Below are 12,183 nucleotides of genomic sequence, written 5' to 3'. Positions count from 1 at the left end.
CCCTTTGGGGATGCGACTACACGGACAGGCAGCCAGTTGGTGGGGCAGCAGCTGGATGCCCCCGCCACGTCCCCCCCTCACCCCATCGCGCCCCATGTCCTCAGGCTGTGCCCATGCCCTCCCGTCCCCGGTGGCCTCATGCCCCACGGCTCCCGCCCCCCCACCCCCCCGCCATCCCCAGTGCCCGCTGGCCCCTCACGCTCACCCACCAGCCCCGCTGGCTGCGCAGCTCCCGTCCCTGCGCCCCAGTTACCCATTAACAGCTCGGTCCAAAGAGCTGGGCTGGGCGCTGCGGGGTCAGGCCACCCCAGTTCCTCCCGGGGCTCATGCCTGGGAGCCCATGAGGGCACACAGGGGCAGCCATGCAGGGCACCGTGTTGCCCCTAAAAGGTTGCCCGAGGTACTTTCACTCACCCCCCCCAGGCAAAACGAGCCTTGAGGGAAGATACTAAAAGCAGAAATCCAACCTTTACCCCACCCCAGGAAATGCTTCCCAGGAAAAAGGCTGGGCAGACGCGGCCTCCAAAGCTGTCGTGGTGCAAAGTCACGTCACCCGGTACCCGAGCGGTGTGGGGCGGATGGGGCTGCAGCCAGCAAATGTGCAGCCTGCCAGCGTGCCTTGGAAGGCGTTTTTCCATGCAGGACAGTGGGAGTGGGAGTTGTATCCCCACGTGTGCGCACTCAGCGGGTATCCCCCTGCTTTTTTTTTCTTTTTTTTTTTTTTTGCACAGGGAGCGGTGAAGCAATGTGGCTCCAAGTGATCATCAGGAATCGTTTCAGAGATTGATGATTAATGATGCCATGGGGTGCTCGGGGTCTCCGTGCTCCACAAGGTGCCCACGTCCATGTGCTCCCTGGCGCGCGCAAGCAGCACCTTCTCCCCGTGGATTTCATCAAGCCCCGTTGCCAAAGCCGCCTCAATTTGGGGCTGGCGTTGGCGTGAGGGCGCTCAGCCCCCTGCCCACACAAAGTCAGTGGCACGGCCGGCGAGGGCCAACACCCTGACGGTGGCTGGTGCAACGCTGGTGTAAACCCCTCCCCGCGTGCGCGAGGCTCCCCCACCCCCCCGCTGCGACACCCGTGGGCTACTCCCCGCGAACACCGGTGGGATGTGCAGAGCCCGGGGCAGAGGTGCTCGTGCGCTCAACCGGCTGCTGGGGCGAACCCAGCGCCGCGCTTACCGGCGTAGAGCGGGCAGGCGAGCTCCTGCGCACCCCCACCCCCCCCACTCCCCCGCCACTCGCGAGGCGTGCGTGGGAGAGCCGCCCCGCTCCGTCCCACGCCCCGCCGGCTCCGCGCCGTCACCGCTAAGGGCCGCTGCGCCGGGCGGCGTACTCAGAGCCCCGGTAGCGCGCCGTGATCGTATAGTGGTTAGTACTCTGCGTTGTGGCCGCAGCAACCTCGGTTCGAATCCGAGTCACGGCATCGCCCCGGCGGTACCACGGCACACGGGCTCCGACATATTTTTCTTTTTCTTTAAAACTTCCTTCTCCGACGCCGTCGTTTTTTTAAACTTTTTTTTTTGAGTTTTAGTTTGAAATTTCCGTTGCGCCGTTACTCATCCCCCCGCTAGCCCTGCAGAGTCCCCCGGGGTGGGCGGGCACTGCCCGGCGCCGCAAGCAGCGCGCCCCGCCATGGAGCCGGGAAGGAAAGAAAAAAAAAAAAAAAAAGTGGAACATCGGCGCGACGTGACACGAGAATCAGGATCTCACGAGGCCGCCGGCGAGTGGAAAAAGGCCCAAAACGTATCGGAGCCCGTGTGCCGTGGTACCGCCTGGGCGATGCCGTGACTCGGATTCGAACCGAGGTTGCTGCGGCCACAACGCAGAGTACTAACCACTATACGATCACGGCGCGCTACCGGGGCTCTGGGCGTGGGGGCTGGCGCAGCGGCCCTTAGCGGTGACGGCGCGGAGCTGGCGGGGCGGGGGCGAGGGGCGGCGAGGGGCGGGGCCGGCAGGTTCGCGCTCCGCCTCCGCTGCGCAGCGTCTCCATGGCGACGTGGGGGGAGCGGCGCGTTCTTTCTCTGCCGCCGCGGGGTTGGGCTGTGTGCGCCTGCGCGGAGCTGGCGGCCGCGGCGGGGGGGGACCCCGCCGGGCTCGGCCACCCCGGGTCGCTCCACGCTCCTCATGCCGGCAGGAGACCTTGAGCCCGATCCCCGCTCCTCACCTCACCTCTAACCCCATCTCACCTCCTGCCCCGGCCCCGGCCCCGAATCTAACCCTGTGGCCCATCCTAACCCTCCCCCTGGCCGTGGTTTTAACTCTCTGTAACCCCACTCCTAACCCTGACCCCCCCTCCGTGGCCTTGGCCCAACTCCAGACTGTGATCCCGACCCTCTCCCTGCTTCCAGCTGTAACCCTGACCCCGAGACTTCCCTCCTGCTGTCCCTCACGTCTCCCTAACTCCAACCCCCCCAGCTGTAATCCCGTCTTCCCCCCCCCCCCCCTCCCCGTGGGTGTTTCGCAGGGAATAAAGTTTCTCTTTACCGCAGCGTTAACAACAACTCGTCACACCGGGGTGGTGCCTGCGGGGACAGAGAGGAAGATGAGGGACCAAGGGTGAAATTGTCTTTTGCGGCTCAAAACAGTGGCAGGTACCAACCTGCGCTGCCCTTCCTGCTTCTTCCTGGTGAAACGCACATTAATAGTTAATGACTGTTTGCCGTCACCACTGCCGCTGATATTTACAGTGCTCCGAGTATTAAAGGCTCTTTTTTTTTCACAGATATGCAAAGAATTCAAAACGCCAGGCTTCAAAAGGATTTCTTTGTCTAAAATATTTTTAGAGCAATCATGGCACTTCAAGGCACTCGGATGGCCCAGATGACTCATACCTCTGTGCTGCATCACGGGAAAGAGCTGGTCACGGAAACCTCTGCTCCTGTGTGCACAACCAGCTCATGGCTTGGCATCGGGTATATGCACCTCTACTACATGTTTCGCTTGCGTGCGAGGGGGTGCTGGAAGAGGCAGAGGTCTCCTGCAACCATGCTGCCCGTGTCGGGCAGGGGTATGTCCCGCCACCACATCCACCCTTGTAGATCTGCTGCAGCTGGTGAATCCTAAAAGAGTCTTCCCGAGGCTTTGACAAACCAGAGGAAGGCCCTGTGCACCTTGATTACTCCGTGAAGCAATTACTCCTGCCACCCTGAGCTCATCTTGCTCGTATCCAACCAAAAAGAACTTGGAGTGGTAGAGGAAGACAGAACGGCCTTTTGGGTCCTCCCTTTGTCTATGCCCACCTCTTGCTTCCCCCATCCTCTTTGCTGTTGACTTGCCCCACCTGGGCACTGGTGTGCACGCTGGTCCCTTGGCAATGGCCGGAACCTTTGCAGTGGGAGATGCTCTCCACAACATCAAACACGGCTGATCAGGAGATGGTGGAGGAGGGGCTCTTTGGCGGTATCTCTTAACGAGCTGGATGCCCACGTGGTTTTTGGTACTGCCCTCCTGCCCCCGTGCTGCCCTTCTCCCTCCCTTCTCCGCCCTCCAAGGATCCCAGTCTGTCCCTCCCATAGGGCTGCAGGGACACTGCTCTTGTGCATCTGTGGCCAACCCTGTCACCATCTGTGTCCTTGTGCTGGACCTAAAGCGGGCACAGCATCATTGGTGGGAGACACGTGTGTCTCCTCCCATGTCCAGGGAGTTTAACATGGTCATGAGCCCCTTGGCTGCAGTGTGGAGAGACATCTGACCACCCAGACATCTGCAGGACAGGGGAGCCATAGAGGTGGGGTCATCGCAACCTCCAAATCTGAAGGCACGAGCTTGTGGAGGGGAGAGGTCCTCGTGCTGCCCTGTGCCTGGCCTCTTGTGCCTTCCTCCACTCTGAGCTGGTGGTGTCGCAATGCCCCTGAGCTGGGCTGTATCACCGGTGAAAGGACAAGCCCAGCTCCACACTGGCCTGCTCTCCCGTACAGCCCTGGGCAATTGCTGTGTGGGGAAGAAGCACCCAAGGAACAAGGTGGGACGGTGTGGAGATGTGGAGCACCTCTGGCAGGACATGCTGGCCATGCCTCGTGGGGACTGAGAACCTACAGCAATTGCACGCAGCGACCACGGGATTCCTCCTCGGGCACTTGTATGAGCAGGCCAGAGCAGGACCCCTGAGGCTGGGGTCCACCATGGTCTTGGTCCTGATTCTTGGCCTGGCATGGTGCAGGGCTCACATTTGCATGCGTGCATGCCAGGCACTGCTCACATGGTGTGCACGGCACAGGCTTCTTGGTGGGCAGGGAGGAGGCAGGGGGGCTCATGCTTTGGATGCTCAGCAGACGTTTCTGGAAGGGGGAGGCCAGCAGAATAACAATGATCTCAACTGCCAGAACAGGCATGACCGAGATAAACACTGCAGCGATAAGGAGGAGTTGGGCAAACATCGAAGTGAGCAGGGAGGTGGCAAGTGGACACAGAGATAAGTGGCAGGGGCCTGGTGGGTACGGAAAAGGAGGCACAAAGCTGCTGCCACCCATCACTGGCGGTGGTGGCCCCATCCCAGCACAGCTTCCGACCTTTGGGCTGCCCTCCCCAATAGGATTCGGATATGACCACTCCTAATGAAATCATGCCAGGTTGTCAGGGCCCCAACAACCCTTGGCTGCGTGGGTTTTGTCCACAGGATGCTGCTGGTCTGCCCCGGATGGTTTGGACCTGCCAGGACACGTTCACACAGCGTGGAGGAAAAGGGATGAGCTCGCGGGGGCATTGGGGGACTGTCTGTCTGCTGGGTGACCCGATCCCTTCGGGCTCTGCTCGGCACCTGGGCAGGACAGCTGCTCCAGGCAGGCTCCTCTGCTCTTCCTACCCTGCTCTGCCCCTCGTTGGCTTTTCTCCAAGCCCTCTGATGCCTGTGGGTTGTGTTCAATGGGATTTTAAAGGTGCCTGCAATGTTGAAACACCAGTGTAGCCAGGCAGAGAGTGCTGCTAGGCCCAGACGTTGCCACTCCATGGCACAAACATAAATCTTCTGGCTGGCACAGGGACAAGAGCAATTCATCACTGCATGGCTGTCTCAGCTGTTCTGCCCCTTGAGCGGCCTCTCCAGCTGTTCCCTTGCTGGGGCAGCCCCTGGCCTCCTTTCCCCATCTCAAGGAGGCAGATGGGAGGCAGAGTGATCCCCACCACCTCCGAAAGAGGCCTCGGATCCCTAAAACAGCCGCAGGAGCAACGCTGATGCCCGGGAAGGTGGGATGGATGCCAGTGCTGTAAGGAGGTGTTCTGGGTTTTACTGGTGATAGAAAACTGTGCACTGATGCAGGCCAGCACTGTCATCTCTCGGTATTCAGAGGCCATAAATTCAGCTTGTAGTTTTCTCTCCTGCTGAAAGCCCACCTTCCTTCCTAAGGAAGTCAGAGCGACTCCACTGAGTTATACCATAGCCTGATATCCCGTATTCCCATACCCACAGGCACTGCTGGGCCAGTACAGGATGCTGGAGCAAGAGCAGGCCAGGGAAGTGTCGTGGGGCTGGGATAATTCTGGAGGTGAAGGTTTAGGTGGGATTTGGGAGCAAAGGACAGCACATCTGAGCTGGGAGACAGTTGCAAGTAACCTGACACAGCTCTGTCCCCACCATCCACCTCCCCATCCTCTTCTAGCTCATGAGACGTGCACCAAGGACTGAAGGAGAAGGACTCAAGCATTTCTTGACATGAATGTTCAGCTGCGATGCTCTTGAGAGACTTCATGAGCCCACAACAGTGCGCGAGATGGTCTTGGTTCTTCTAAAGCCCAAGCTTCAAAGGATGTTTTCCAGTCTGCCAGCGCTATATAGGGCAGGCAAACAGGCAACAACAGACTGATCTTCTGCTTGGTTATGTTTTGGGATCCCCTTGCCTGGCTCCAACATTCAGAGATCAAAGAAAATGGTCCTCAAAACATATGGAGCAGGGATTCACCAAAGCTGTCCTGTCTGACCTCCAGGGAGCACAAAGCCTGGAGCAGCCTCTTGAGCCCTTTCCTTGTGGGTCCAGCATCCAGCTGAAGATGGGATGTGATAAAAGCATCCCAGGGGAGAGTCAGCCACCCCAGAGCCCTATATAAATACTGCCACACGTTTGTGTGTGCCCTGCCTCATTGCAGCTGCCAGCCCGAGCTCTCACTCTGCCTTTGTCTGTGCCACGAGCAGGAGCCTCCTCCTGCAACAGGGATTTATAGCCTGCACACAGCCACCTCTTAACCCCTCTTCGTGATGCTGAGTGGGCAGAAAACAGGCAGCCACACGCTGCCAGGCAGTCTGTCTGGCCCTCGCCTCTCCAGATCTTGCACTCCCCTCTGAATTCACCTTCATTTTCTGCATCCCAGCCCTTTCGGAGACACAGGGCTGGCTTGGTGGCAAAAGCAATTGTTCCCCTCTGTGTGGAGGGAATGGCCCCTGTTTTGCTCTTGCCTGCCGTGCCCATCTTCCTGATGGATGATGACAGCCCTATTAAGAGATATGAGGGGGATGCCAGAGGTGGTTCACATGCCCTAGGCAACGTAAGGCTGGTGAGAGTCTGTCTGGAGAAGGACTCAGCTGTGTGAGCATGGCCATTGCAGCTGGATTAATCAAATCCACCATTAAGACTTTCCTGGGGCACACAGGTCCCCTGCCAGCCCCACAGCACAGGCCTCCAACCGGCACGTTGCTCTGATTGAGCTGCAAATGCTCCAGCTCCTTAGTTTGCTCTGCCTCAGATCGATGAGTGCAGGCGGCTCCAATCAATTCCACTTTACCATTTGCTATCGAGTTCAGATCAGCACTCTCCCAGCTGGTCCCACTTCCTTTGTTCATTCAGAGGAGGAATTCAGGCATCTTATCCCACCTGGACACCGCTGTGCCCTTGCAGGGTCAAGCCCCCTGGTAGGGGCAAATAATACTCCACGGATGCAGATGTTCCTCCCTGCCCTCCCCACTGATGGGCCAGCAATGAAGGGGTTCAATTTGTGCTATGGCTGGAGCCCTGAAAGAAAGTGTCAACCTGGCTGGGCAGAGTGTGAAAGCGGGTGGCTGGATGAGGCCATGAGATTTGCAGGATATAATACAGCTGTTGCCACCAAGCCGGCATCTGTCATGAGGTTTCCCTGCCACGAGCCTGGTTTTACTGGGGAAATACTGAAGGCAGCTGCAGAGAGCTCCTGTGGCTTGGCTCCCCTGTCCCCATGGACACTGAGTACGGCTTCAGCTCTCCAGGGCTTGAGCCTGCATGAAATGATTTTACAGAAAAAAAACGCTGAAGATTTTACATAGCAGCTGTTCGGAAATTTCCCTCAAACCCATACCTGACATTTGTTGGTGAAAGAAGCGTTCCTCACCCTCTGGGTGTCAGTCCTGAAGTAATTTTTTTCTTGTATCTGTCACCCAGCTCTCTCTTGCTGGCCTGTTTCCAGGGCGCAGCGCCTGGATTTGTGGAAAGGAAGTTCCCCACACCTTGTCAAGTGTTAATGAAATAACGGATCACACCAGAGAGCAGTCATGACGCTCAGGGTCATGGATGTGCAGAGGGCTGTCAGCACTGGGAGCAGAGGCAGAGAAGGCGCTCGGCATGGCTAAGGCAATGACCGATGTATCTGGCTCCGAGCTGGCAGATGTCTGTCAGCGAGCTGTCGTCTCTTCTTTTGGTCAATTAGCATGGTTTCAATTATATTATCAACTGCATAATGATTTCTTTTGACAGAAAGGTTGGGAAGCTGCAAAAAGTGTCTGCAAGAATTTGCTCCATTTGGTAAACACACATGCTTTCGGCATATCCCGCATGTCTGGGCAGACAGCGTCCGAGTGGCCTGAACGCACTTACAAAGTCTGGGTCTGCATCACGTGTGCAAGTGTTGATGCAGAAACATCCTAGTATGTGATGCTTGGGAGGAGCAATCTGTCTTATCATACATGGGACTTGGTGGGGGTCCGCGTTCTCCATGCTCCTCCTTCCTTTCCCCCAACTTATCACACATCTTTGGCCCTTGCCACCTGTGTGCAACTCATTGCGGCAGGCTGGGGTGAGAGGGGGCTGCAGAGCATCTGGTGCAGAGCATCCCTTCCACGCCACCCTGCTCCTTGCCTTCCCCAGGGCACCTTGGCAGTGGGCTGGGATGGGTGGGCATAGCTGCTCCGTGCCATTTCCTTCCAGCCTGATGGGAGCTGGGATATCTGGAAGGGGTGAATGAAACTTGCAGGCTCCTAAGTGCTGTGGAGCAACTGGTGGGGGATGTGCCTGGTGCGTGGACGAGGGGCTGCTGGAAGAGGGATGCTTCCAGCCTGGGAATGGCTTGCCAAATGAAAGCATGCTCCCTGCGTGATATGTCTGGGAGCAGGAGCCCCCTGCACAATGGCAGCTGCTGTGGCAAGAGCAGCCCAACTCACCCACTGCCCAGCCTTTGATGGTCTCCTAGTGCAAATGTGCAGCAACATTTCCCCCGGACACGATCCGTGCCTCCAAATATTTGCAAGGCTCCTTGTGCCAGTCTTTGTATCTTGTGGTGCTTGATGGATTTCTTTCTGTGGATTTGTCCAGTCTTGTTCCTAAACCACGTAGCATCTGCAATGGCCGGTGGCAGGGAGGGCTGCTGTGCGTTGAGTCACCTCCTTGTGTTTATCCCTGATCTACCAGTCTCTCCCCACCCTCCCCAGCTGCACAGATCTCTGCCCTGTGACCCCAGTTGTCTCTTTTCCATGCCAAAGAGCCCTGGTCCATCACCACCCCCCCGCCCCGTGCAGAAACCTTTGATCATCCCGTCGCCTTTCTCTGTGCATTTTCCAGCTCTGCTGTATCCTCGGGATGGGGGGGGGGGGGGGGGGGGCGGGCCAGGAACGCACACAGGCCGGGACTGACCAGGGAATAGTGGCACCTCTGATATCATCTCTACCTTTTCCTAACTCTTCCTATCAGTTTTGATGGAGAGGTTTTGCAGTTTTGACCTCTGCTGGGTGCTGAGGGGACGTTTTCACAGACCGTCAGAGCTCCCGGTCTCAGAGCCCATCACTTTAGATGTGAGGCTGGGCTTGGTTTCCCCATGTGTGTCACTTCCCTGATGCTGGCTTTTGTCTCATTTTATTGCCAAGCTGCTCAGCCTCTGAAAGTCCTCCTGCGATTCTTAGCATTCATCTGCAGTATCCAGAGTAATTCAATATTATTAGCAGATTTTGTCACTGATCTACTGATCTCATCTCATCAAAGGATGTGCTTGTAGAAATACAGGTGACCTCTCTCAGCTGGATCACCCTTGGGTACCTGCTGGCTCTTTCCAAGAAAGCCACTAGCTTTGCAAAAACGACATTCACTTTAACAGAGCTGTGTCAACTCTTTCCCAATATGTCATATTTATCCATCTGTCCCCTAACGATGCCAGTTTCCTACTCCTTCTGCCAATTTTTGTTCATTTGCAGAGAACAGATGTGTCATTTATCAGTCTGGGGCTCCCTGGCTGCCTCCTGGGAAGCATTTTTGGTGTCATAGTTGCCACCTTCCAGTCCTTTGTCCCCTGCTGTACCCAGACCTCAGGGAAGGTTGGGGTGTCACCCAGCAGATGTGTCATCCTCCTGGTCCCTGCTGCACTGCACAACGGGGCTTATGTAGGGTGCTCCTGAGGAGGGAAGGGGCTGGAGTCACCACAGACATTTCTAAACTCCTGGGGATGGCTTTTATTTGAAGTTGTGCAAGAAGCACTTGGAGATTCAAGGGGCTGCAGGCTTCCCTGCAAGCCAGGAGAGAGAGATGCTGGCGTCATGGGTAGCAGCCGACCCAGTGCCTGACTCAAGTGACACGTTGGCAAGTGTGAAATGCTAAATTCAGCCCCCACATCACCTGTGGGTGAATCATCTTCCAGCACCTCCTCCAGAGCGTGCAGGAGCAGAGACCTCCTCCTCTGAGTCACCAAAAGCTGCTGCCTGGGGGACGATGGGCTGTGTCCACACCACCCAGGGTTAAACTGGAGGGGAAGGTTTACTGGGAAGATGTGGCCTGAGACCTCCGAGCCCCAGGGCAGGTCCCGTGTCCTGTTCTTGGCCCAGCTGCCAAACAGGGCTCCTGTCCCCAGCTGTGGGAGAGCACAAGAAGCAGCTCCTCAGGCCCAGGACAGATACGCACACAGCTCTCCGCAGGGCTGGCAGGAGCCCGGAAGACGTTGCCTGGTTTTTTCTTCCTGGTGCGTGCTCTGACCTGCCTGGGAAGTGTTTACCCAGGTGAGCAGCTATTGCTGCCTTTGGTGAGAGGAAGGGCTGTGCTGTGAGCTCCAGCCCAGAGACAACAGAGAAGAGTTCCTGGACACTCCAGAGATGAAGAAGAGGGTGGGAGCAGAGCTCCCGGTGCAGAGGTCGAGCCCTGGGTCCTTGCAGGCCACTGCAGAAGGCCTCCCGTCTCCCCTATTCCCACGGTTCATAAGAGTGAGCCAAAAATCACTTCTCTGCAGCCGTGGGTTGTTCTCCTCCCGACGGACAACTGTGTGTGCCGTGGCTCCACCGCCATCCTTCCCTCCTTCCTGGGGACTCTGGGGGCTGTGGGCAGCACGAGCAGCTGGCAGTCCTCAGGACTGTGCATCCCACCGGTGAGGTGGGGGGCTTCCCACCACGGCTGCGTGAGAGAACAGCCGAAATGTGGAGTCTGGCACACAAGTGGCGCAGTGTGTGCTCCCTGATCCTCTCCTGTCTGCCAGTCCCACCCCTTGTCCCCCGCCAAGTCCCTACACAAGTGATGCTAGGTGACAGCCATCTGCCACAGCGATCTGCGGCGACTTGCAGGCAGAGTGGCATCGTGGCCACAGTTGTGGTATCGGGGCCAGCCTCTGTGGTGCGGGCATCACCCAGGTCCCAACGTGCATCAGATACGAGGGACGTAAACAGTTGGGGATTGGAGCAACACCAGCTGCAGCGTGAGACGCAGATGGAGCTTGGCTTTGGCGGTGTGAATGCAGAAATCTGTTGCGGCTTCTTCAAACCTGAAACGAACTGCTGTGAATGGAAGGATGTCGCTAGTGTCTCATCACGACTGCAGAAAAAATATGAGCAGCCCGTGCCTGTGTTGAGCCACGAGGGGTGTATGGAGCTCATTTGGTCTCCGTCTGGAACCCCCTTCAGAGCTCCCCAAGCACAAAGAAGACTACTGAGGCGGGCTCCCACCTCAGCTACGTTCTCCTCACCCTGCTGCCCCGTGTTGCTCTCTGGGTGGTTTGGCCCAGGGGAAGCTCAAATCTGAGGGCTTAAGTGGGTCCAGGGATGATGTTCTTGATGCCCCTCCAGGCTCTGCTGAAGCCTCAGGTGAGAAGGGAATGCCCCACGGGGCACAGATGAGAGAACGGGGCTACACTGGGCCAGGTGCCCACCTGCCAAAAGGCCACAGAGGAATTTGGAAGAGAAACAGGCCCAGCAAGTGGTGAGGAGGTGCTGGGGTCGGTCCTAGGTAGGCTCAGACCACAGACCCTCTTTTGATCCCCAGCATGGCCCTGGTGCAGCTGCCCCTCCAAGGAGGGAGCGATGGGAGGAATGTGACAGGAAGGACCTCTGCAATTCCTCTGCTATGGTAGTATTTTTAAATAAAAACCACCACCATAAGCTAGATCCCTCCTCGGTCACCTCTCAGGAGATGCCAAGCATGTGTTTTCCAGGCCCGAGGATTTAACAAGAGCCATCTCCAGCAGATGTTACTGAACATCCTCCTTGGTTACAGAGGGTGGAAGTACTCTCAATCTCATGTGCCATCAGCCCTGCATCCTGCTTCCTTCCAAATGCCAGACAGACAGATTTATTGAGAACCTCTGTCTTTTCTGCATTTTAATAACAATCTCATCATCCCCATCTGCTGGGATTGAGGTCTGCTGCTAGACCTCAAACACTGCCTTGTATTCACACTATTCCTGGCAGACACTTTTTCTTCTCCTGATGCCTTTTCTGTCTTGCATTCCCTATGCTCTGAAATTTCCAGTCTTGGTTTCCGGGTGCCATGGCTGTCTTCTCCCTAGGGAGGAAGCTCCCTTGATATCCGGTTGGACCGGGGGGATCTGGCTGGCTTTCTTGGGCAGGAGCATGCAGTGAGCACATACTCAATAAATCAACAAATCTGGGACTCGGTGGGCTCACTGGGCACACATGTGGCATGTGCCGTGCCAGGCTGGCACAGGACGCTCAGCTTTTTGGCAGCCCCATCCCAGCTCTCCTCCTGCACAGGGCTGGAAGGAAGAGGGGTCACCACGAGAAGCTTCTCTCTCCAGGCAT

General features: G+C 57.1%; 2 non-coding genes across 2 annotated transcripts; one reads left to right on the top strand and one right to left on the bottom strand.

Annotated features, from left to right (window-relative positions):
* Positions 1–1,353: 1,353 nt before the first annotated feature.
* TRNAH-GUG (transfer RNA histidin (anticodon GUG)) lies at positions 1,354–1,425 on the top strand. The gene has a single exon. It is a non-coding gene; the product is annotated as a tRNA-His (tRNA).
* A 357-nt stretch (positions 1,426–1,782) lies between these two features.
* Positions 1,783–1,854, bottom strand: TRNAH-GUG (transfer RNA histidin (anticodon GUG)). The gene has a single exon. It is a non-coding gene; the product is annotated as a tRNA-His (tRNA).
* Positions 1,855–12,183: the final 10,329 nt, after the last annotated feature.

This window comes from Accipiter gentilis, chromosome 10 (assembly GCF_929443795.1).
Source record: "Accipiter gentilis chromosome 10, bAccGen1.1, whole genome shotgun sequence".
Taxonomy (NCBI): Eukaryota; Metazoa; Chordata; class Aves; order Accipitriformes; family Accipitridae; genus Astur; species Astur gentilis.
Note: the sequence above shows the minus strand (reverse complement) of the source record. Positions and strands in the feature narration are given on the sequence as shown.